Source organism: Sminthopsis crassicaudata, chromosome 1, assembly GCF_048593235.1.
Source record: "Sminthopsis crassicaudata isolate SCR6 chromosome 1, ASM4859323v1, whole genome shotgun sequence".
Taxonomy (NCBI): domain Eukaryota; kingdom Metazoa; phylum Chordata; class Mammalia; order Dasyuromorphia; family Dasyuridae; genus Sminthopsis; species Sminthopsis crassicaudata.
This window is the reverse complement of record NC_133617.1, coordinates 387,945,994-387,971,234: the sequence shown is the minus strand read 5'-3', so window position 1 is coordinate 387,971,234 and position 25,241 is coordinate 387,945,994. Positions and strand designations below refer to the sequence as shown.

Here is a 25,241-nt window from a genome sequence, read left to right as displayed (position 1 = left end):
CCATTGTAGTTAGAAATGACATGGAATAACTTTGGGAACACATGGGTTCAAATTTTACCTTATATACTTACTAGATATGCGATGTGGGGCAAGTCATCTGATTTCTCTAAACCTCACTTCTCTTTTCTGAAGTATTGTGGTGTTGGACTTCTGAAGTCCTGCAGCCCTATCTGAAGGCCTATTGATATGGATTTCTCTCCTTATTGGTTGAAATGCTCTGCTTGATGGGCAGAATCCCCAATATTTGCCAGGACCCTTTGGAATTTATTAAGGTGTGTTATATCATTCTCAGTGGGAGAGCACCTTCTTTTTGTTTTGTCAGGTATTCTATATAAATCTCTGATTTCTGTTTTGCTATAATTGCTATTCACTGTGTATATTTATTCTGCAACAGATATTTGATAGGAAAGCAATCTGAAGTTTTGTTGGATTCTTCCCTTTTTGAAGAGGGGACCCTGGAACTCTGAAAATCCTTGAAGGAGAAAATCTCCTTTAACTCTGCCTCAATAAGGGACACTGCCGCAAGTCTTTTTCCTTTAAATGAATTTAAGTTTTGACTGCTTGAGGGGGGAATGAAGAGGGAACCCCAAAACTCTGAATATCCTTAAAGGAGAAAATCTCTTTCAATTCTGTCTCAGTGAGGGGACTCCACCCCAAAGCACAGTTTCATCTTTGTTATCTGGGTGGGGATGGCTCAGTCCGGAAACCCATTGAATTCAATTCAAATTCTAACCCTACCTGAAACCTAGCGAGGAGCCAATTGGGGACTCCACCCACAAGCCCCCTTCAGCTTGTATCCAAAGCCCCCTTTTATAAAAGAGCCAAACTAAACCCTCTCTTTGCAGTGGTTCCTAACATGCCAGCCCTATGCTTGGCACCCCAAGGAGCTTTTGCCCACTGGAATACTCTTTTCCAGTGTCCTCTTCTCTTTACCCTCACCTATTTCCTTGACCAGACATTAACTTTACTTTCAATTCCCATAATAAACCTCTTTTATTAATCTAGGTTTTTGGGTCTGTAAATTCCTTTACAGAGAACTGCTTGTGCTGACAGAAGAGAGTCCCCCCAAACTCCCTACCCTTGCACTGAATCCCAAGAGATGCAGGGGAGCCAAACCTACCCTGTACCCCAAATCTGCCACTAGACCTCATTTAACTCCTTGTCCACCAGTAACCCTAATTTCATTCAAGTTCCCCAAATCTAAACCTCATCATTTTCTCTCTTAAAGCTGGAAGCTAGAAGTGCCTGAATTGAATTGATTTAAAGCTTGATAAGTCCTAGGGAGGACTGACTTCTGAAGAATCTCAGATGGCACTATTGAAGGCTGGAAATCTCTGACCTGTCACCAAATCCCTTACCCACTAAGGGGAGAGTCACATGCCAATGAGATTTGGGACAGGGATTCCAATACCATTCTAACTCTAAATATATGATTCTAAAAAGATCAAAAAATGTTTTGACATAAATGATTGCATATTTGAGCACAAGAACTGATTTGGCTCTCTTTTATGTTATAAAGAGTAATTTGATGAATGGGTAGCTTAAGGAAGATTTTGTACCCTAATAATATTGAACAGAGAATAACAATAGAAATGGAAACAATATTTGCATTTGCTAATTGTTCTTCACATTGCTCTCCTTTGATCTTTATCAAGCATTCTTTCAATAAATATTTACAAGTATCTACAGTAGTGGAAGTGTGTCCATTTCCTGTAGGAAGTGATACTAAAATCAAGCCTAGAAGGAAGAAGTGGGAGTACATTCCAGAAATAGGGGATATTCTATTTTTAAAAGAGGGGGGAAATGTAGTGTCAAACTAAGGGAATATGAATAAATCATTTTGACTGGAAAATGGCTGGAGCATAATGAACATGAAGAGATGGATGTGAAATAATTTGGGAAATATAGACTGTAGTTGGAAATGCCAAACTGAGAAATTTGTATTTATCTTGGAAGCAGGAAGAAGTAATCATAAATCTTTGAGCTAGTGAATGACTTAGAGCATTTTATTTAGGAAAATTATTTTGGCATTAGTGAGGAAGACAAATTAGAAACAAAGAAATTGGAACCAAGTATCCAATTAGAAGAATGTCTCATTAACCCAGGTGAGAGATGATATGAATCTAATTGAGAACAGTAACTGTATAAATATGAAGAAGCTAGATTCAAGCGGTGTAATACAGAGAAAAATTAACAAAACTTAGACATTTATTAGCTATGGAGATGGGGTGGAAGAATAAGGAGTCAAGGATAAAGAGGCTGTTTACTGCTTACTAAGCAGAGACTACTTGAGGGACTGGGGAGGGAAGAACATGGGATATCCAGGTACAGGTAATAGAGAGAGCATTGGAAAGGTAGATGGCAACTGTGAGCAGATTGACATAGAACCAAGGAGAAACTCCAGAGAAAAACAGAAATAAAGATATTATCAAAGAATTACATGATAGAAAGAGATAAACTGTTCATGAAGTAAGAGCAAGAGATAACAGGTGGCTAGTCATGGTACTTCATTGATACCCATAAGATGTTGCAAGAAAGTGAGGAAAGCATCTATTATATTGGGTCCTTACCATTCCCAAATAACATTTTGGGTGGACATAGATAATTTTCACTGGATCCAATCCAATCCAGTGAACACTTTTTAAACACCTCTTATATGTCAGGCACTATATTAAGTGCTGGGGATACAATTAATGGAAAGAAATACTGTCTCTGGTCTCAAGGAGCTTATAATCTAATGGTGGGAGGAACAGCACACAAAGAAACAGAGGATAGAGGAAGGGAGAAACCAGTATACCTGGAGTAGAGGGATCTTATTCCATGTAATCTCTGAATCCAGGCAGAGTAACTGATGCAAAGAGGAGTGAGTAGATGGGTTGTAATGTGTATCCTCAAAGAGAATATCTAATTTGAAGGCATCATATTCTTTTTAAAGCATCTTTATATTCTTAGAAATGTCATCTAACTCAAGAGTATTAATGATATTTCAAAGAAAGAGAATAGAGAGAATAAAAGAGATCTCAAGGAATAGTGAAGATGGTACTTATAAATAAGAATTGGGCATGAATGTTGACCAGGCAAAAAAAGCTTGGAAGAAGCAATTAGATAAACAAGAGGAGAAACAGGAGAGATAAGTGTTATAAAAACTAAAAGAGAGAGTATTTGGTGGAGGGGATGGCTAAATGCAAAATTTTGTGTTCAAACTTTTCTCCTCTTCCTCCCAAACCCTCCACTAGACAGCAAGTAATCCAAATCTAAGAATATGTACAATTCTTTTAAACATATTTCTACAATGATCATGTTGCACAAGAAAAATCAGATAAAAAAATGAGAAAGAAAAAACCAAACAAACAACAACAAAAAAGGTGAAAATACTATGTTATGGTTCATGAATAGTCTCCATGGTCCTCTTTCTGGATGCAGATGGCTTTCTCCATCACAAATCTATTGGAATTTGTCCTCCTTTTAAAAATTAAGGTTCTGGGAGTCCAGTCAGAATGAGAAGTCAATAATGGAAAGATATTGAAAAGGAAAAGACTTTAAATTTGGCAACAAATAGATCATTGCTTGCCAGTTTCAACAGAGTGATGAGATGGGAAGCAAAATCACAGACTTTAAAGTGATTGAAAATGAGAAAGAGATAACACGTGTTTACAGGAGTTTGGCTTTGTAAGAGTTAAGGTCAAGAAAGTTGAGGACTGAAATAATGCCATTAAATTATGTAATTAGTTGAATAGGAGAGTAGGCTGGATTTTTTTCCAGGAAATGACAGTGTTCTTTTATGAATCCAGAGCTTCCTGTGAAAACAAAGGCCCATCTATTCAGTATTAACATCTTATTAATATTACTATATGTCTGTGACTTGTAGATCAGCAGTAAATCAGAGCTAAAGATAAGCATCACATACATGGCAATGGAAAGATACATGGTTGAGCAAACTATACTAGGTAACGAATGGTGAATGTTATTCTAAAAAAGGAACAGAGATAAAGGATATCATCAAGGAATTATGTTATTGGAAGAGAAGATGGTTGGTTATGCGGCAAGATGGAGAGCTGATGAGGGTGGCTAGCCAGAGTATTCCAATAGTATCTTCATTGTGTCACAAGAAAGTGAGGAAACTCTTTAGCACATTGGGCAGACCTTTGGGCTGAACTTTTATAAGGACATTGACCAGTATCACATAGTTGCTGCCCAGGATGGGCAGGCATAGATGAGTTGTGACCTACATCATTAGAGGGAACTCCCAAATTAATAGATCATAGCTCCACTTGAGTATTTTGTATAGAAATAAGAGATTACAAATATCCATAAATAGCATTTAGGTACTAGTAATTTATTTTGTGTATCATCTGATTCCTTAGAATTTTCTACTTTCTTCTGGACATTTGAACATTCTAGGATAGGGAAGAGGGAATAAAAGATGGATCTGTAATCAATTCTTCTTGTTACTGTTGAACAACCTCAACCAGTGCTCTCAGTGAAACTCATTGCACTTTCTCAAGGTTTTCACAATATCACTGCCACTTATGTAACAAGGGTGCCCAGTAGTCAGCCACCTTATATATGTAATTCAGTCTGACAAAATCAAATTCCAAGGTAAGTCATTAATCATACACAGAAACTCTTCTCTGGTTAAATGACACCTAGCTATTTGCCCTTGGACAAAGACAACATCCTCCTTCTTTGGTTGTTGGCTGGCTGGCTTTGTCCATTTTTCCCTGGTGGGTGGTAAATGTTTGTCTTATAATCCACATCCCTTTTATTTTTCAGTCCATTTGAAGTTGGCATGACAGGGAAGAGATTCGGGATCATAGCAGGTGATAGAAAACATGGGATCCCAGGCATGTTTTTATCTCTGCTAAATCAACCTTCAGTTGAGATAGTTAGTTGGCATAGTAGGTAGAATACCTTGTCTGGAGTTGGGAAAACTCATCTTTCTGATTTCAAATTTGACCTCAGACACTTACTAACTCTCATTTTGACTAAGTCTGGGCAAGTCACTTACCCCATTTCTCTCAATTTCCTCATGTATAAAGTGATCTAGGAAAGGAAGTGGCAGACCACTCTAGTGTCTTTGCCAAGGAAACCCCAAATGGAATTATGAAGACTTGGACATGATTGAACTACTGAATTAAATAAGTCTCAGTTTCTCATTTATAAAGTAAGGCTAATAATTCATTCCTTCTATATGCAAACACACAGATACATGCATATTCATGTTTACATATATACATACATACACAATGTACATACATACCTATATCATATACACTCATACCCTACTATCGGATCTGGAAGGAAGTTTAGAAGTCCTATAGCCCAATCCCTTCATTTTTCTGATGAGAAACCTGGAGAGAAATAATTTACTCAAGTGTTTTTGAAGACAATGAGCTATTTCTTCTTGTTTCCATCAAATATACAAGTCTGTGATACACATAATCTCTTTTAATTCCTTCTAAAACTTCTGTAACCTCTTTCTATGTGGAACTACCCTAAAACTATTTTTTTCCAAATATAAAACAAACTGTATTTTACATGGGTACATTTGACATTATTATACAGCATGGCCTTAGGGGTGTCAAATGATTCTTCATTTTCATTAACTGCAACCCCTGCTTGGCCCAGCCACAAGGCAGAATGTCTATATTGTCACTGAAAAGCCCTATTGAAACTCAATGTTGTTTGGAATTATGGTGACACAGTGAGTCATGATCAGCTAAGGGTGTGTGTGTGTGTGTGTGTGTGTGTGTGTTATGGGGATGTCAAAATACCAGGAATATACAAATGACAACTCAAATCAGCTCTTGAGAGTTTATTGTTAAATTTTTTTGTGTGAACATTTATATTTTTAAAAGTTAGCAAATGCTAAAAATGCTTGATTTCAGTCAATAAATATTATTCATTAGGCACTGGATTGTATAATAAATTTATTACTCTGTTGATTGTTCAGACTTAAAGAATGGAAGAAAATATTTTTGCAGATTAAACTTAAAAGTATGTTATCTGTTCCTTTTTTTTTTTTACAAAGGTTTTTGCAAAACCTTTACTAGCACACCTTTGAATGGCACTAAAGACAAACTTTGATTACAATCTTATATTACATTAGGATATCCCTGATATTAGGAAAGATGTAACATTTTCACTTTCTATATTATCTGGGGTTAGTTTTATTCTTATTCAATGTAGAGGGAATAGAAATTGTAAAGTGTGTAAAGAATCCTAGACTTGAGTTTGGCTTCTGACTCTTATTGTGAAGAAGCAAATCACTTGATCTTTATCTTCAAAATGGAAATAATAATACCTGTGCTAATAATATTTGTACTCTTTACCTCACTAGTTTCATGGGAAGAAAGTACATAATAAAGCCTATAGAGTGATGTAAATGTGAGCTATTATAATAGTGGTGCCAGTGTTGTTATTTGGGAACACTCCTGATAGACCAAGCAACATGTTTTGCTGTTCCTAATCCTGAAAATGCTAATATTCCTAACTAGATCCAACCCATGGTTTATTATATGAGTAGAGAATGCATACTGTTTGTTTCCTTTGTTAGCTTGCCCTTTTGTCTTGCTGTTTCTGTGTTTTTTTCTGTGAAAATCTGTGGGGTCCACGGTCCTGCAAGAGTGAATGTTGATGCCAGCCTCCGCATGACTCTGTCTTGCTGAATTCCTGGGAGGTCAATGTCTTGCCCAGAACTTTCTTCCTTTATTCTACTCTTGCTTTCTGTGTTTTGACCCCCTCTCCAGAGCACTCCAGTACTCTAAAACCACTGGCTGTCTGTGTGAACAGTCTTATTAGGCAGCATATTTTGTGCTACCTGTGCACATCAGACTCTTGAGTAGAGAAATTGTGATTTCAATTTAGTTTCTATTGTGTTTGTTGCATGGCTATAGTGTAAGGGAGGGGACATGCATTAAGGAAAAAATTGATAAAAGTATCCTAGGATCGGTAAGGGCTCACTGGAAAGGACCATTGAGGGATTATCTAGTCTAACTGCCTGATTTTACAGATGAGGAAACTGAGACCTAGACTTTCCTGACTTCATATAGCTAGCAGCAAAGTACAGGGCTAAGTTCTGAACTCAAGTGTTCTGATTCCAGTTCTAGTTCTAATAAAATTTATTTAATTCTAGTTCTTTCCACAAGACTATGCTAACAGCTCTAAGCAAAATTGTGAAGTTAGTAAAGAGAATCTGTGGTTTCTATTTCTACTTCATTGTATTAAGAACTCTGTTCCTTCCTAGTTGTGTAAACTTGGGCAAGCCAAGTTTTTGCTAATTTGCTCTAAGCCTTAGTTTCTTCATCTTTGTCAGAGAGAGACAGACAGAGAGAGGGGGAAGGAGGAGAAGGGGGAGGGGGAGAAGGAGAGAAGTGGGGGAGGAAGAGGAGGGGGAGAGAGACAGACATACAGACACATACACACAGAGATAGACACACAGAGAGCCAGAGACAGATAGAGACAGAGGCACAGGAGACAAAGAGACAGACACATAGAGAGATAGAGACAGAGACAGAGACAGGCAGAGATAGAGGCACAGAGGAAGACAGACACAGAGAAAGACAGAGACAGAGAGACAGAGACAGAGGCACAGAGGGAGACAGATAGACAGGCCTACACAGAGCAAGAGAAACAGAGAGTCAGAGAGCCAGAGAGGGAGAAGGGGAGGATGTGTGTGGGTGTGTGTGAGTGTGAATGTGTAGGTATTGGACAATATCTCTAAGGTTCCTTTTGTCTCCAAGGGATCTTCATGTTCTCTTTTCTATCAAAATTATATCCTAAGGAAAGGACATGATTAACCCATTTACATTCATTGATAATACCTTGGGGTCATATGTGGGTTTGACCTTCCCAGGATAAATTCTAATGGCATTTATACATTCATGTAGAGGACTCCCTATTTGGCTTATGTCAAGAAAATGCTATTCTATGGAAATATGTTTAGAAGAATTGCACATATGAAAATTATTTTGAATTGCTTTCTGTCTTGAGGAAGGGAAAGAAAGGGAGAAAAATGTGGAACATGAGGTTTTGCAAAGATGAATATTGAAAATCATCTCTGCATGAATTTATAAAAATTATATACTATATAAAAAAGAAAATGCATATCAAAGGAAAGTTATTTTTCTGGGCACAAAGGTTTTCCAAGTGCCTCTGAAATGACAATTTGTATTCAGCAGAAACTCTACTAATGTATAAGTTTGGCTTTGCTGTTTGTTAGATTTTTCTTCCTGGACTTCCCCAAGAATCTGACCACATCCTTTCAAAAAGCTAATGGAGAACATGGGAAAATTTTATTTTCTCAGCTATTTTTTGCTACTTTAGCCTTATGTCACCTCAAACTTAATAGTCATAAGCCCTAGAATTTTAAAGAAGGGTGTTTTAGAAATCATCTATTCCAACCCTCTCATTCCCACATGGGGCCATGGTCCTTGATAGTAAGCAAGAGCAGAGGTTAGTAGAATTCTCCTGGTGATGAGACTTGGTAAGAGCTCTGAACTTTGGTCTAAATGAGCTGAATCACAGGCATTTGTAAATTTTGTACTTCCTTCAAGAGACATTACATGGTCCAGATTACTGAGTTATGGGAGAGATTCCAACATTTTCATAAGTTCTTTAAAAATCAACAGGAAGACATGCTGTTTTTTCACAAATCCCCACAAAACCTCCATTTCTTTAGTCTAAGTTAAGAATGACTAAAACCCAAGTCACAGGCCACATTTCCAGTAACACTAGTGAGGGATTCAGATCCTGCAGGCTGTAACGGGTATTCAGATGTGAACTTCTGAAGACAAGGAAAAGCACAGAGAAGATATGATAGAGTGGATAGGATACTGGACTTGGAATCAGGGATACCTACATTCAAATCCCTCTATTGACCCTTACTAGCTGTGTGCTCGTACAAATGACTCAACCTCTTTGAAATTTTGTCCTTTCATTTGTAAAATGCGGGGCTAGAGGAGATGATCCCATTCTAACCCTAAGCCTATGACCCATAGAACCTTTGACATCATTCTACAACTGCACGTATCAGGAAGCAAGAAAATCTGAATTAATTAGCTTCAGAGCCATACACAAGATTTCTAAGAAGGTAAGACATTTGAATAGTCTCTTCGTGATTTAAATATTCAGACATGGAAAAAGATATAGTAGTCGCTTTCCATGAGCATCATGAAATTATTTGTTACCAACTCAGTTCCTGTATTCAGCCAACCTTCCACCTATCCTTACCCTCCTTCAGACCCCAAGTAGAAAGAAGAGCTATTAAGTCTTCTGATGCATTCCTGTGGCATGGAAGTATCTCTGTGTTCTTGTGCCATACTGGTTGAGTTAAAACTAGCAGATCTTCCCAACCTATTCAGGCTTCAAATATGGGCACAGAAATGAAGTATCTATTGTTTAAGGACCAATCTAGCTAAGTGTAGAGAGCCTCATTTCCATGGGGAAAGTTTCTGGATAATACCATTTTTGGCCACTGCAAATCATGATGCTATTTAGTTACTCAGGGAGCAGAGAAGAAACAGCTGGACTTGAGGTCAAAGATTGTGAGATCTTGAATTTCAGGGGCTGGCAAATGTCCAGGTAGAATTACTGCAGATGCTTGGAAATATGATTCTGGATGTTTGGATAGAAAATTGAGATTTAGAAACGTTCCTCTTTTTTTCAATTCCTTCCTTCACTTATCATTTATTAAGAACTTAAGGTGATTGATTGATTAAAGTGATGAAGATTGAACTAGGATGGTAATTTTGTTAGTGGACAGAAATGGAAAATGGGTGACCTGATAAGGCTAACCAGTTCATTGAATTTATGGAATGAAAAAGATGAATGGGAAAGAATGACTCTGAGATTGCATTGCAAATATGGTGGTGCCTTCAATAAACATATGCAGAAATGAGTGTCCTCAGCTGTGTAGTCATGGATCTTGAAGGATTCAAATGTGGAAAGAGAAAAAGACATTAAGATCTTAACTTTAATATACTTAACTGTTCATTACAAATAGCTATAAATAGCTGCATGGAGGTGCAAATGACTCTTTAAATATCTATCTGTAGTCCTTACCTTTAGGCTCACATCTCATTCTGGCTCCAGGATATCTCTAACTGAGGTGGACAGAGTAGTATGGAGAGTACTAGTATGAAGGTGGCTCATTCAACTTTGTTGTTTATCTATCACCCAACTCTTACCTGTGTCTTCAAGAAGCTGTGATGTATATAGCAGCCACATCCTGGTAAACCATTTAGACAGATAGACCATCAGGTTGAGGATAGCCAATACACTCCCACCCATTAGTGAGCAAGGGAGGTATCTACCCAAAGGACTGAGGACTTCTCTGGTGGAATGGGCAAACAGGAACAATTTGTTTCGATCAGGAAGGTGACTGAAGCAGGCACTATAGAGCCCTTAGAGCTTGATAAGACATTGAAGATACCAAAGTCTTCCACTATGTTTTGAGCCATTAACAGTCATCCTACTTTTGTTCTGCCGGTGTTGGTGACTGAGAGAAAGAGTGAGGCTGATGATTTGGGCAATTCTGAATCATTTAAATTCAATTCATGAAAAATGAGACATCGCTCATTCATGATGTTATTGATCATCTTCAAAAGCAAAGAACTACTACCAGCACCACTAATAACCTGAACTAATTCCCCTCAATCATGTGTGATCAAAGAGGACTGCAATGAAGCAGAGAATGCAGTTGATTTAATCACACTAAAATCTGCCCTGCATAAATTAGATTCCTTTATCAAGTCTGGACAAAATTTGTGGATAGCAATATCTATCCCATCCTTCTTGCTGTTGGACATAGGTAGTAGTGTAATAAGCTTAACACTGCTATTTTTATTTTATTATTTTTATAATATTAAATTATATTATAATTGATATATACCTAATAACCTAGCTATTAAATTCAACCTCTTTTACTTTAGGTAGCAAAGTGGATAGAATATTGAACTCTGAGTCAGGTAGACTGGAGTCTGAATCCTGCCTCAGAAACTTAATATCTGTATGACCCTAGGCATATTATTTGACCTCTGTGTTTTATTTTCCATATTTATAAAAATGGAATTAATAATAGACCCTACCTTATAGGGTTGTTGTGAAGTTCAAATTAGATAATATATTTAGAGCATTTTGTAAAACTGAAAACTATATATAAGTGCTAGCTGCTATTATTATTTTACATAAAGTACTATATGACCTTGGGGTTGAGTTACATTACCTTTCACAGCTTTGGTTTAGTATTCTGTAAAATGGAGCTAATAATACTTTGCTTACCTTTCTTTGCTGCCAAGATTCATTGCGATTATATTACTAATAATCAAGAGAATATTTTTCCTTTATCAATCTCTTCTTCAATTCCTTTTGTATTTTTTGTGCATGTCAGACTAGACTATACTATTATATGTACATGTAAACATCTATTTATGTATGTGTTCTGTCCTATTCTCTCATTTCATAATATACATTTTAGCACTTTCTTACAGCACTTAGAGGACTGTTTTTTGTCTCAAAATATTCTTAGAAAACTGTAAATTGCTAAGTGTTTCATTGTAAAATGAGTCACATTTTTCTGTGAGAACAAATGCTATGATTTGGGGTTGCCTTCCTGTCCAAGGACGTGGAATGAAATCAATCATAGATAAGAGCAACAGAATTTAATAAAAGCAGAGATACATCTATAAACCTCTATAATCATTAACAAAATATAATTATCCTCCTATTCATATGAAATATGAATAATGCTCTGTACACATTGATTTGGCCATAAACTCAAAAGTACAACACCCACACAACACATGAAATACGCATCTCTGGGTCAACAAATTGATCCCCCAAACAAAGTATTAAACATTTAATTAAGAAAGAATCATCCAGCTTAAGAGCTGCAAGGGATCCAACAATCATCTAGTACATCCTTCTTTATGCAGTTGAAGAAACTAAGACCAGGCAGAGTCAATGGTCCCTTATGGATAAATGGCAAAGATAGAATAAGCACCCATATATGCCAGCTCTCAGGCCAGTATTCAACCCTGCACTTTTCTCTTTGTTGATTCTCTTGCTTTTAAATCTTCCTGTATTGCCTCCTAGGAAGCTGATTTATAGTGCATTCCCCACCCTGCCTTGACTCCAGATAGCTATTATGCCTGACCCTGCCTTAGCAGTCTGGTTCAACTCTTCTGTCTCACTAGCTTGATAACTTCAGTGATCTATAGTTTCATTTGACTTTTAAGAATTTAGAAAGCCTTTATTTTTGTCTGTGTAAAATATTTTGGATAGCTAAGATTTTTTTTTTTGAAAAGCTGTCTAGAGGAGTTTGAATTGATCTCCTTTTTCTTTTGATAAAGTTCCCAGGAAGAAGCAGGGACTTCAAAATAATTCCATTGACCTTTTGGCAAGACTTTTCAAAAATATTCTTCAATTCTTTCTTTTAGGTAGAACACTTGCATACAAGCAAACTAGTAGTAAACAGAGATGAACAAATATTTATTAAGTATTTAATAAGTACAGAGGACTATTCTAAGCTCTCACTGGAGGGCCAAAATTTAGCCTTTGCTCTCAGGGAGCATACATTCTAATGAACATAAATATGATAACTATAATGCAAAATAAAACATGACAAGTATGTAAGACTGGTTCAAAAAATGCTGCATAAGCATGAAAAATGAAGGGGTCAAGGAGGGAGTCCTAGAGAAGATGGCATTTGAGTTTAGTGTCAAGCATTTGGTAAAGGGTTTAGTAAACAGTAAATACATGCACTGGCAAGACAGGACAGAGTAGGCTATACTAGGGTGAAGAAGGTGTTCTAGCTATAGGGAAACAGCCTGAACAAAGACCCAGGAGAAGAACAGTGAAGGGAACTGCTGGAATGAAATATTTTGAGAAGAACAAATCTCCATGCCATTTCTCAGCTAATCACTTGGCTTTAGTTTCTTCATCTGTCAAATGGGGATAATATGGAAACACCTTCACAGATCAGGTAAGACTGTGTAAAGTGCTTAGCAAACTAAAAAACACTATATAAATACTGTCATAATAATTTAAAAAATGTCCCTAATGAGAATGTACATTTATTAAGTCAAGGCCACTATCTTACACTCCTGTTGTATTCTATAGTGTTAAATACAATGTCAGGCATATCATAAATGTTCAATAAACATTTGTTGGTTAATAGAGTTCTTGTCTATAACTTTTATTTTCTGGCTTTGTCTTTCTGTTTATATTCTTCCCTGCTATTCTATCCTCCAGTGAAATAATTCTATTTCTCATTGATTACATTATTTATATTTTCTATATATATTCTTAATCTTCCAAATTTCATCATTTTCTTGTCCTAAGATTCCTCAGTTGCATGTACTTACTTTATTTCTTCTTGTGACTTTAGGCTAATTAATTTTCTCTTTTGAATTTCCTCAGTATTCATGTTTATTATTCATTTTAATAATTTTTGAAAAACATCTCATCAAGTTTAGTAGCTATTACTTCCATTGATGTTATTTCAGTACATTTTTTCTTTTAATCTTTATTTTTCATTGCATCATAATTCTGCTTTACTCATTATTTTGGTCATTTAAAATTTTTTTGTTTGAAGATCTTGCATAATTTTGTTTATTTCTAGTGTTTCTATCCTTTTTTAAAAAAAAGGATATTAAGGTGTCTGCCATATAATCCCCTTGCTCTATCACTTTGCAGAAGTGTTAAGCCTATAACTTTTATAAGTGTTGTCCCTGGGTTTTTAAGGATTTTGTTTGCAATGGAGGTTTGGATTATATAAAATCTACCCTTCTTTGGTAAATGGGCTCACACAAAACTCTTTGACCTGATGCCTAGTTGGAAAGAGTAAGACTTTGTGAGGAAGAGATAGAAATCCTGAGAAGAGAAGGTAGAAGATGAGAGTATCAAAAGAAAAGTCATCTGAAGAAATTGCCAATGGTGGAGAGATGAACCAGAGCAGAGACATTATTGACTTCTGAACTGGCCAATAAAGACGATGGGAAAAGACAATAGTGCTGAGAGACTTTGCTAGCTGCTGAAGGGATAGAATGATGATGTTCAGGAGGCATGAGAAACAGGACTCATTGCTGCCAAGATGGGATTTTTTTCTGTTTGAAGTGGGGAGCTTTCTCTTGGACCTAAGTTTGGAAAGAGGATAGTGGAAACATATTCATTTGGGAATCATTGGTGAGGATGTTTCTAACTTTATTTCTTTTTTGGCTCAATAATATGTTTTTTATTTGTTCCATGCTGCGGCTTGCTTTGTCTTTGATACTTCTATGACATCTATCATATGTTATCCCTTATCTCCACTAGCTGAGGAATGAGTTCATATTCTCATCATTTGTCACCTAGATTATTGCAACAGCCTCCTAATTAGTTTCCTCACCTCAAATTTCTCCTCATTCTAGTCCATCCCACATTGTTGCCAGTGATTTTCCTTAAGTGCTGATCTGACCTTGTGACTCCCTTACTTAATCAGTTCCGATGCTTCCTGTTGCCTGTGAAATATAATATAAATTCCTTGGCTTAGCTTTTAAAGCTATATACAAACTGGCCCCAGACCATCTTTCCAGCTTCATTGGACATTACTCTCCCTCTGACCCTTTTCAATCCAGACACACAGGATTTTTCACTGTTTCTCACACACTACAGTCCCTATGCCTCTCTCTCCCTCAAAGTGGTCATCCCACATACTTGGAATGCTTATCTTTATCTCCTCTTGAGTTCCTCTTTTTATTTATAACAAAACTTAGATGTCATCTTCTTTATGAAGATAATGCCATTTGCTAGGGCCCTCTAGCAAGGCAGACCCAATATTGCATTTAATTACTTTGTATGCATGTGTATTTATTTACTTTTTATTTATACTGCATATATTTTATATGTATTTATTGGCATCCCCTTTAGAACATAAGCTCCTTGAGAGTAAGGATTGTTTTATTATTTGTTCTTGTATCCCCAGGTCTGTCTCATAGCAGGAACATATTAAATAGACACTTGTTGATTGATTAAATTGGTGAAATCAAAACATCTACACCTGAATTAACTTTAGAGATCCCAGTTTTACACTGGAGTTGGAGCTTGGACTGTGATTTTCAGATACCACACTGAATCCAGAAATCCATGATGATTTGAAAGCAGAGTGTACAATGGACAACACATCAATGTAAATTTCAGATTTCTTTTATGTCAATTTTATGTATTTGGGTTTTCTTCTTCTTTCTCTCTATCTTATCTCCTTTCTACTAATTTTCCTTTTATTTTTCCTATTTCCTTTCCACCCTATTTCTTCTTTTTTCTCCTTTCTTCCTTTCTCTTCATCTTTCTCTTCTAATTTCTTCCTTTATTTCCCTTCCTTTCTATATTTTCTCCTACTTATTTTCTTCTTCGTTTCTCTCTGAAATTTTCCTTTTATTTCCAGAAAAAATGAATTATATTATTGTTAAAATACTTATCACAGAGCCTGACACATAGTATGTCATTTAGTTTTACTTAATTATTAAAAACAATAATTAGAAATAAAAAGAAAAAGCTCTTGGTTACAAGGAAAGATTGGATGGATTGGGAATTTTCAGAGCTAACTGTGATGTGAAAAATGAAAGACAGCAACAAACTTTAATGAAAACTAGTAGTAGTTGGGAAAGAAGAGAGAAGGAAAAGGAAAAAAGAGAAGGAAGAATAGGAAGAAAAAGGAAGAAGATGATGATGATGGTGATGGGATGAGGCTGGTTCTAAATTTTGATAGGAAATAGACTTTGCTTTCCAAGCCATTCTGAATTGTATTTTCAGGGTTATCATGCATTTTCTCCATTTTTGAAGCCCACTTCCCTTGATTATATGTACAACTCTGGACAGAACTGCCATTTTTTTTTTGCACATTGTTAAAAAAATGCAAATCCTACTTAAAAGGCTAACATTTTGTTTTTCTGTGAAGTCTGCAGTTTTCTGAAGAGAACTTTGTTGCAGAAAAGATGCCTTATTCTCTTGTTTCATTTCTAAGAGACATGTCTTTCCCTCCCTCACCTCTCCTAATCAGGAAGTAGTTTCTTTCCTTTATACTCACTTTATACAATTAGGATTATAAGATTTTGGATCCAAAAGTACCTTAGATATTCTCAAATCTAATGTGTTCACTTTGCAGATAGTGTAACTGAGACATAAATATACAAAGTGACTAATTATCTTTTGATTTATTTATATCTATGCATATTTCTGTTGTTCTTCTAGAGAAGAAACTCTTTGAAGTTAGGGGCTATTTTTCCACCTCTCTGTTTTCCCTGGCATTTATCATAGCACATTGTAGATTATTGATGTTGAATAAAAAAGCTATAGTACTGGAATACTATGTTCATTTTTAGAAGCTTTTTTTTAAAGTATTAAGGATATATTTCATGTTTTATTACCTTCATTGGTAAATTTCAAAATCAATCTCTTTGTCTCTCTTTTTCTCCTGTCTTCCTTCTCTCCCTTTCTCCTTCCTTCCCCCAACTCTGTCTCTCCTTCCCCCCCCCATTCTTTCCTCTACCTCTCTCTTCCCCTCCCTCCCACTCTCCTCTCTCTCTCTTTCTCTCCTTCTTCCTCCCCCCTTTTCTTCTCTTCTCTCTTTCTTTCTTTCCCTTGCTCCCTCCCACCTCCCTCCCTTCCCTTCTCCTCTTTCCTTCTCTCCTAAATTTCTTTCTGTAGTTTTGACTTGGAGTTTATGTCCACTGATGGGATTTCCAGTTCGAACTGGTAGTTATTTTAATAAGTGGGACATTGACAAGCTAAAATACAATGAGAGAAAGGTGATGAGAATGATGAAATGTTTAGAAATGATGTCATCTACATGTGCTGCAATATTTGTAGACGTTATGTTAGCAATAACAAAGAACTGAAAACTAAGGGACAGTTCATAAATTGGGCAATAGACGAATAATAGTTTTGTACTATAAGAAATTATAAAAGGGACAATTTCATTAGAACCAGGAGAATAATTTATACAATACAACATTTTAAAGAAAAACAGCTTTGAAAAATTTAAGAATTCTGAATAATTCCATAACCAAACATGATAACAAAGGACTGATGATAAAGCATGTTATTTATCTTTTGACAGAGGCAATGGACTTGAAATGTAGAATAAGACATATATTTTATGATGCAACCAATGTGGGAATTTGTTCTTCTTGATTATGCATATTTATTAAAAGGATTTTTTTTCCTTGAGGGAAAACAGAACAAAAAGAATCATAGACAAGCAAGTTAGCACTGACATTTATACATTGCTTTTTATTTTAAATATATAATAAATTCAATGTGTACATAAAAGAGACTTACCAAAAAATTCTCTTCTGTTCTTTGCATATGAATGTCCATTTTGTTTGAGATTTGGAATAAAAATAAAATAAAAAAGAAATGTGACACAGGAAAAATAAATTGAAGAATTTGTACGCTAACCTGGAAAAGACAAGATTTAGAAGGTACTCAATTTTTGTTTTTCTGTCATTTGGAAGAAGAATTTACACATACTCTATATGTTCCTTAAGTTGTTCAATGAAGACCAATGGCTAGAAATTGTTAGGGATGTTGTGTCCAGGATTCCTGCATTGGGACCAAATGTTTTTTCCTATTCTTTTCAACTTTAAGTTTCGCTGACTTTGAATGACTGTTTCTAAGTTGATGGTATTTTATTTACATAATTGTGGTTAATTCAAGAATTTAACAATTGTTTATTGTTTTCTTCCATGTATTTGGCATTTGACCTACTACATGTGTAATAGAAGAAGATACAAAAGAAATTTATAATGACCCTCCAAGAGATTACAGTATAATGAAGGACAAAAGACCTAGAGTTTTGGAAAAAATAAAAGGCTGCAATAAGATTCTAAATTGAACATAATTTAATGCCAATATGTTTGATTGTGACACTTAATGTAATGGGACATCTGGAAGAGCAGAGACCTATGTTGGCCAGAATTATTAGGGGGAGTTTCATAAAAAAATGAGATGAGACAATATAAACTTAGGTAGCATTAATAGAAGTGTAGGCTTATAGCAAAATGTATAATTAATAGAAACATACAATGGCACAAAAGAAACATAATATTCAGAGTGAAGGAAGTGATAGTTCCCATATAAATTTATCCAGTTCTGAACCAAGTCAGCTGTAGTATTGTGTTCTCTGTGCCACATTTTAATATCTAAAAGAAAGGTGGTTACCATGACAGAGGGACTGGAGACCATACTTGGGATATAAATTTGAATACAGTAAATCCTAAAGAAATGCTGATGAGTAGTGGTGGTAGAGGGAGAGTCTGGAAGAAGCAATGGAGAGGGAAGAGTATTCTTACTCCCCCACCAAGACCAATGAGTTGGGCATTTGAAAAAAAAGTAAAACAGTAGCCAGGAAGGCAATGTTTTCTTGGAGGAAGCAGGTTTCAGTAAAATTCTAGAAGTAAAAAGGAATAAGAAAGGAAGAGGTCTAACATGAAAGTAAGTTCATTAATTTTAAAAGGGGACATCTCAAAGACTCAGTAGAAGGAAGAGATAGATCTAGAGAAGAGTGGGAGAGAGGAAGAGAAGGTTGAGGTAGATGAGAAAAAATGAGTAGATTACTTCATTGGTATGGGAAGTTATTTTGACAGTTAAAAGTTCAGTGTCACTGGTGTGGGGAGAATAAAAGGAGGAGGGAATATGCTAACCATTGTGGAATGAGTCTAGGAAGAATATCAGGGGATGGAGGAGCCATTCTAAGTGATTAAAAAAATTCAAGATTTCTCTCAGGTCTAGACCCTTCAGTCTTCACTCTCAACTGCCTACCCTTGTGGCAACTGCATTGCTGTTTCCTCTGGGCAATCCAAAATACGTCTTCAAGGCAAGTGAAAGCAGGCCTTGGTGGTGGTGTGACCTAAAGGGTCTCAGGTACCATATAACAAAGCTTCTTAAACTGTGGGGTATTACCCACATGGGGTCTCATAACTGAATGTGGCAGACATAAAATTATGATTTACTTTTAGTATTTGATATGTATATCTATTTTATATACCTATATACCGACATCATGTAATAATTTCTTGGGCAAAAAGGGCTTGCGTGTGGAAAAAGTTTAAGAAGATCTGAGATATAGAGAAAAAGAGAAAATGTTGAGGTTTCTGAAAAGACAGTTGGTCCCTGTGGAAATCATCATATATAGTGTTCACTGGGAGACTTTTCTGACTAATGTTGAGATTGTGTGTCGGGCAATGATGGATGGCATGTTGAATAGAGACAATAAGTTTTAAGAGGTAGAATAGAATTATAAGATTTAAAAATTGAAGAGAACTCAAAAGTCATTCAATCAAATATCCTTATTTTATAGACGAGGAAACTAAAGCTTAGAGAGTAAAAACCTTTACTTGACTGAGGTCATGTAGTAGCAGAGCTGGAAGAAAACTCCAGGTGTTCTGAAGCAAATTCAATCCTCTTTTCACTGTATCATGTCAACTTGCTATGTTGGACATTGGGAAGTCACATCAATGCATATATTCGAGTAGAGGAATGACTTGATGGTAAGGGGCTTCTAGAAAGACTAAGCTCTTTGTGATGTTCAGAATGGGATGGGAAGTAGCGGGTGGGAAGGACTGGCTGGGCAGAAAATACAGGCAGGCTCCTCAGTTAGGGGACCCTTGTAACCTTTCAGACGAGAAGTGACCAGAGCCTGGATTTTTGCCCTCTAGTGGTAGTCATGAGCATAAAAAAGGAGGATCTAAAATACTGAAAAAGGATTAGCTGTTGGTATTTTAGGCAGCAAACTTGGTAACAGTGTTTCATTTTTTTCTTTTCATGATATCCATTTGTAGAGATGGGCATGCAGAGATGTATTGCTATTCCTTTTTTTTCCGGATAGCTAGTCTTTGATATAAAGATCAAGTAGTTTGCTCAAGGTCATAGAGTCAGTTAGTGATAGAGCTTGGACTAGAAGGCAACTTCTTTGACTTTTTGCCCAGTGTTCTTTCCACTAGCTCACAAGGCTGAAATTGCCAAGATTCAGACAATGTTCTCTCAGTATGTTGAGCTTATTTCCAGGTCTCTGTGCTCAAATAAGGTAAGATATAACTCATGAATATACAAAAATGAAAAAATAATGTCTCCCTCAGGGTACTATGATTACCACACGTAAAAATTGCATCATTGTGCCTCTGAATCATAGAAAATTTCTAGCAAGAGGAGAGTTTACTACCTCACAAGTCAGTGAACTTTTGGCAGATAAATTATCAGAAAGTTATCAACCTGATCACTCCTCATAGCTTCCATCCCATTACTCCTAGTCCTGACTCTATAGCAATACAGGACAAATCCATTTTCCCTTCCACTTGAGAATAATATTTAAAGTAAATCAACATTTAATCCTTTATATATTCTCTCTTCAATTATTCCTAACATTATTCTACCTCTCACCTTCTTTCATATAGTTTTTATTGAATTTCTCCTCTTAAAGCATTGTACTCAGAATTTGGGGGTTTTTTTGTTGTTTTGTTTTGTTTTTCAAAACAATTTTTGACTCATGCTGAGTTTGTGACCAAGTAAAACCAAAGTCCATTTCTCCTCTCTCACCTTCCCTTCCTCCCTTCCTTTTTCCCTCCCTCCTTTCCTTCCCTCCCTTCCCTTCCTTCCCTTCCTTCCCTCCCTTCCCTTCCTTCCCTTCCTTCCTTTCCTTCCCTTCCTTCCTTTCCTTCCCTTCCTTCCTTTCCTTCCCTTCCCTCCTTTCCTTCCCTTCCCTCCTTTCCTTCCCTTCCCTCCTTTCCTTCCCTTCCCTCCTTTCCTTCCCTTCCTTCCCTCCCTTCCTTTCCTTCCTTCCCTTCCCTTCCCTTCCCTTCCTCTCCTTTCCTTCCCTTCCCTCCTTTCCTTCCCTTCCTTCCCTCCCTTCCTTTCCTTCCTTCCCTTCCCTTCCCTTCCCTTCCTCTCCTTCCCTTCCCTTCCTCTCCTTCCCTTCCTTTCCTCTCCTTCCCTTCCCTTCCTTCCCTCCCTTCCTTTCCTTCCTTCCCTTCCCTTCCCTTCCCTTCCTCTTCTTCCCTTCCCTTCCTCTACTTCCCTTCCCTTCCTCTCCTTCCCTTCCCTTCCTTCCCTCCCTTCCTTTCCTTCCTTCCCTTCCTTCCCTTCCCTTCCCTTCCCTTCCTCTCCTTCCCCTCCCTTCCTTTCCTTCCCTTCCCTCCCCTCCCTTCCTTTCCTTCCCTTCCCTCCTTCCCTTCCTTTCCTTCCCTTCCCTCCTTCCCTTCCTTTCCTTCCCTTCCCTCCTTCCCTTCCTTTCCTTCCCTTCCTTCCCTCCCTTCCTTTCCTTCCTTCCCTTCCCTTCCCTTCCCTTCCTCTCCTTCCCTTCCCTTCCTCTCCTTCCCTTCCCTTCCTCTCCTTCCCTTCCCTTCCTTCTCTCCCTTCCTTTCCTTCCTTCCCTTCCCTTCCCTTCCTCTCCTTCCCTTCCCTTCCTCTCCTTCCCTTCCCTCCCCTTCCTTCCTTTCCTTCCCTTCCCTCCTTCCCTTCCTTTCCTTCCCTTCCCTCCTTCCCTTCCTTTCCTTCCCTTCCCTCCTTCCCTTCCTTTCCTTCCCTTCCCTCCTTCCCTTCCTTTCCTTCCCTTCCCTCCCTCCCTTCCTTTCCTTCCCTTCCCTCCCTCCCTTCCTTTCCCTCCCCTCCCTTCCTTCCCTTCCCTTCCCTCCCTCCCTTCCTTTCCTTCCCTTCCCTCCCTCCCTTCCTTTCCTTCCCTTCCCTCCCTCCCTTCCTTTCCTTCCTTCCCTTCCCTCCCTCCCTTCCTTTCCTTCCCTTCCCTCCCTCCCTTCCTTTCCTTCCCTTCTTCCCTCCCTCCCTCCCTTCCTTTCCTTCCCTTCCCTCCCTCCCTCCCTTCCTTTCCTTCCCTTCCCTCCCTCCCTTCCTTTCCTTCCCTTCCCTCCCTTTCCTCCCTTCCCTTCCTAGGGATTTTAAGAGGCAGAAATGAAGAGGAAGAGTATTCTAATCATGAAGTATACACAATTCAAAAGTCTTGTAGCAGGAGATAGAAATGTGGTGGGAACAATTCTGTAGTTTTGCCTGGAAAATTAAAGTGTGCCTAGGATGCCCTGTCCTTCTATTCTCACATTTTCTTTCTCTTCCTTCTTTCCCCAAATATCTATTTCTTCCAGAATTGGTTATTATACAGAACACAAATAAAATGTTTTATATTCTTTATTAGATAAAATTTAATTTAACTTTTTATTTAAAAACAGGTAAGTTGAATTATATTACATTTCTGTTTCTTAAAAGACAATCATCTGTATTAAGCTGTGTCATTCTCAATTCATTTTTCCTTTCTGCTAATCAGTAGTCCTTAATATAAAATTCCTCCCAGACAATGGAAATGAGGTATTAGTGGTAGTGGGCATGAAGGAGAAAGTCCTGGAATAGGATCAGGAAGACTGTTCTATCATATATACTTTAGAATTGTTTGAAACAATCTCCTTTGCTGTAACCTATTTGAATTGCCTAACAGAATGAACAACTGAGAGATTCATGATTTGCTGCTGCTGTTCCCACTCCACCACACCTTCCTATTCTCTCTATGGCCTTTCTCTTCAGTCTATTTCCCTTTCACTTAGCCCTACTCTCTGACCCCTGCTCTGTTTCCCCTGAATCATCTCCTCATCAACCTATTCATCATCTCTTCCTCTTATCTTATTCTCCCAATTTTGGTAATAAACATTATTGTCAGCCCAAATGCATTGACTATTAACCTAATTTTATGGGATACTGTCCTAATTTCTATACAGAAAGCGTTACTATGGTGACAAAAGGCCCTGGCCTCTAGGAGCAATAATGCTTTTCATCTTTCCATCAAAATATCCTAGGAAACAGAGATAATAATATGGTTTAATGTGTACCAGATACACCTCCAGTAGATTTGAACATTAAATCAGGATATGACTAAGCAGAAAATAATATATGCTTTTGTAGAATGGATGCATGTATGAATTAGGTAGTAGGAAATCAGGGAGACATTTGGAAGAGCTATAAATTTGCTGGGTCAAAGAGGAGGAAATCTTAGGGGCTAGCAAAACTTCTGAATGTAGCCCAACTAGCTTAAAAATATAATAATGTTTAACAAAATAGATAAAAATATAGTATAACATAGATAATGTTAATGTGTTGATTTTCTAAGTCAACATGCAGACAGCAGGAATCTCTTTTCTATTTGAATTTGAAATCATTGCTCCAATGAATCTAGGATTTCATCAGTATGGTTATTCCTTCTAGAAGAGTAGATTTCAGCTCATTTGATACATACCTTGAGGCACTTAGGTAGCATTGGATAGAATGCCAGACCTGGAGTCAGGAAGACTTATCTTCTTAGTTCAAATCAGACACTTATTAATTATGTGACCCTGGTCAAGTCACCACAATCTGTTTGCCTCAGTTTCCTCATCTGAAAATAGCTGAAGAAAGAAAATGGCAAATCCCAACTGAGGTCACAAAAATAGTACATGATTGAATAATAATAACATACATTTCAGTCATGGGGGATAGTTTCTGCAAAGAAATATCCTGTATGGAGAACAGCAAATAGGACAGTTTGTTGGGAACATATAGCCTATGAAGGAGAGTAATGTGTAATTGGGGTGGAAGGATAGATTGTGGACTTTTAGGTCTTATTCCAGCTTGAAGAATATCATTCTGGAGGTGGAGCCAAGATAGCAAAGAATCAGGAAGTATTGAAGCAAGGAGTTCCATCCACATTGGTCTGAAGTCAGTCAACAAAGGTGGATTTAGCATCTATTACCTTCTTTGCTCTTTCCACCTCTGGGTCATTGAAAAGGCCTGTCATACGCCATTTCTACTGCCTCTTGGAATCTTTTCAAAGATCAAATCAGATGCCATCATCTATGTGAGTCTCTTGTGATTACCCCCAAAGCTAGTACCTCTTCTCTTAAAATTACCTTATGTCTATTTTTAGTATATGTTTGCATGTACATATGTGACATTGACTAGTATGGCCTTCCTTTTATGTAAAACCAGGAAAGTAAGATTTTATTCCTCCCTCAGGATTCTCTGGCATCCTTAAGAGAACTGGAAGCATTTAGGTTCTCTGCAAATGGGACCAGGCCCCACCACTGATGTTATCTTCAGTATAAGGAATGTAGAACCCTTATATTCTAGTTCCATTTAGCCACAAATAATTCGATTTGCTTTTATAAAAGAAAACTTGCTTCAAAATATAATCTTTTTTTCTTTTTAAAAATATTAGCTTTTTATTTTCAAAGTAAAGAGTTTTCAACATTCACTTTTGTAAAACTTTGTGCTTCATTTTTTTCTCCTTCCCCCACTCCCTCCCCTAGATGGCAAATAATCCAATATGTTAAACATGTACAATTCTCCTATACATATTTCCATAATCATCATATTGAATAAGAAAAATCAGATCAAAAGGGAAAAATGAGAAAGAAAACAAAAAGCAAGCAAACAACAACAAAAGGTGAATATACTATGTTGTGATCCACATTTAGTCACCCCAGTCTTCTCTCTGGGTGCAGATGGCTTGCTCTCTCCATCACAAGTCTATTGGAATTGGCCTGAATCATCTCATTGTTGAAAAGAGCCACAACCATCAGATTTGATACTTTTGTTGTTGCTATGTAGAATGTTCTCTTGGTTTTACTTACTTCTCTGCTTAGTTAGCATGTAAGTCTCTCTAGGCCTCTCTGAAATCATCCTGCCGATCCTTTCTTGTAGAACAATAATATTCTATAACATTCATAAACCATAACTTATTTAGCCACAAAATATAATCTCAAAAGAACTGATGGAGTCTGAATACAGATTAAAATGTTCTTTTTAAAACTTTGGGTTTTTTTGATCATTTTCTTTCACAAAATGGCTAATATTGAAATGTGTTTTGCATGATTACATATGTATAGTTTATATAAAATTTCTTTTCTTCTCCAAGGAGAGGAAAGGGGAAGAAGGGAGGAAGAGAATTTGGAACTCAACATTTTAAAAAACAAATGTTGAAAATTGTTTTTATATGTAATTAGAAAAAAGTATAAAATAAAAAAAGTAATCACAAATGTACCAAATTACTCCCTCAACATTTGGGAGGCATAATCCTTCTCTCTAGTCTGTATCAGTCTCTGTGCATGGGAAGATAATGAAATTATAGTTTAGCTCTGTTCCTTTGGAGCACATTCCTAGTTCCAGACCTTAACTAGGGCTAAGGTTTTAGGCACCCTGGCTTGTCAGGGCTTCCATGCCAAGCTGGCATCTCTACA

General features: G+C 37.0%; 1 protein-coding gene across 4 annotated transcripts in view; it reads left to right on the top strand.

Moving 5' to 3' along the window:
- ADAMTS12 (ADAM metallopeptidase with thrombospondin type 1 motif 12) overlaps positions 1-25,241 on the top strand; it is a 510,414-nt gene that overhangs the window by 125,476 nt on the left and 359,697 nt on the right. Inside the window, exons 1-2 of one of the 4 annotated variants that reach the window (XM_074279498.1) lie at positions 14,979-15,166; positions 17,366-17,459. The exons of 2 other annotated variants lie outside the window; for them this stretch is intronic. The gene's annotated coding sequence lies outside the window, so the exon portion shown is untranslated. Of the gene's footprint in view, positions 1-14,978; positions 15,167-17,365; positions 17,460-25,241 lie in introns of those variants that run through there. One more of the 4 variants, XM_074279499.1, reaches the window with a different exon arrangement.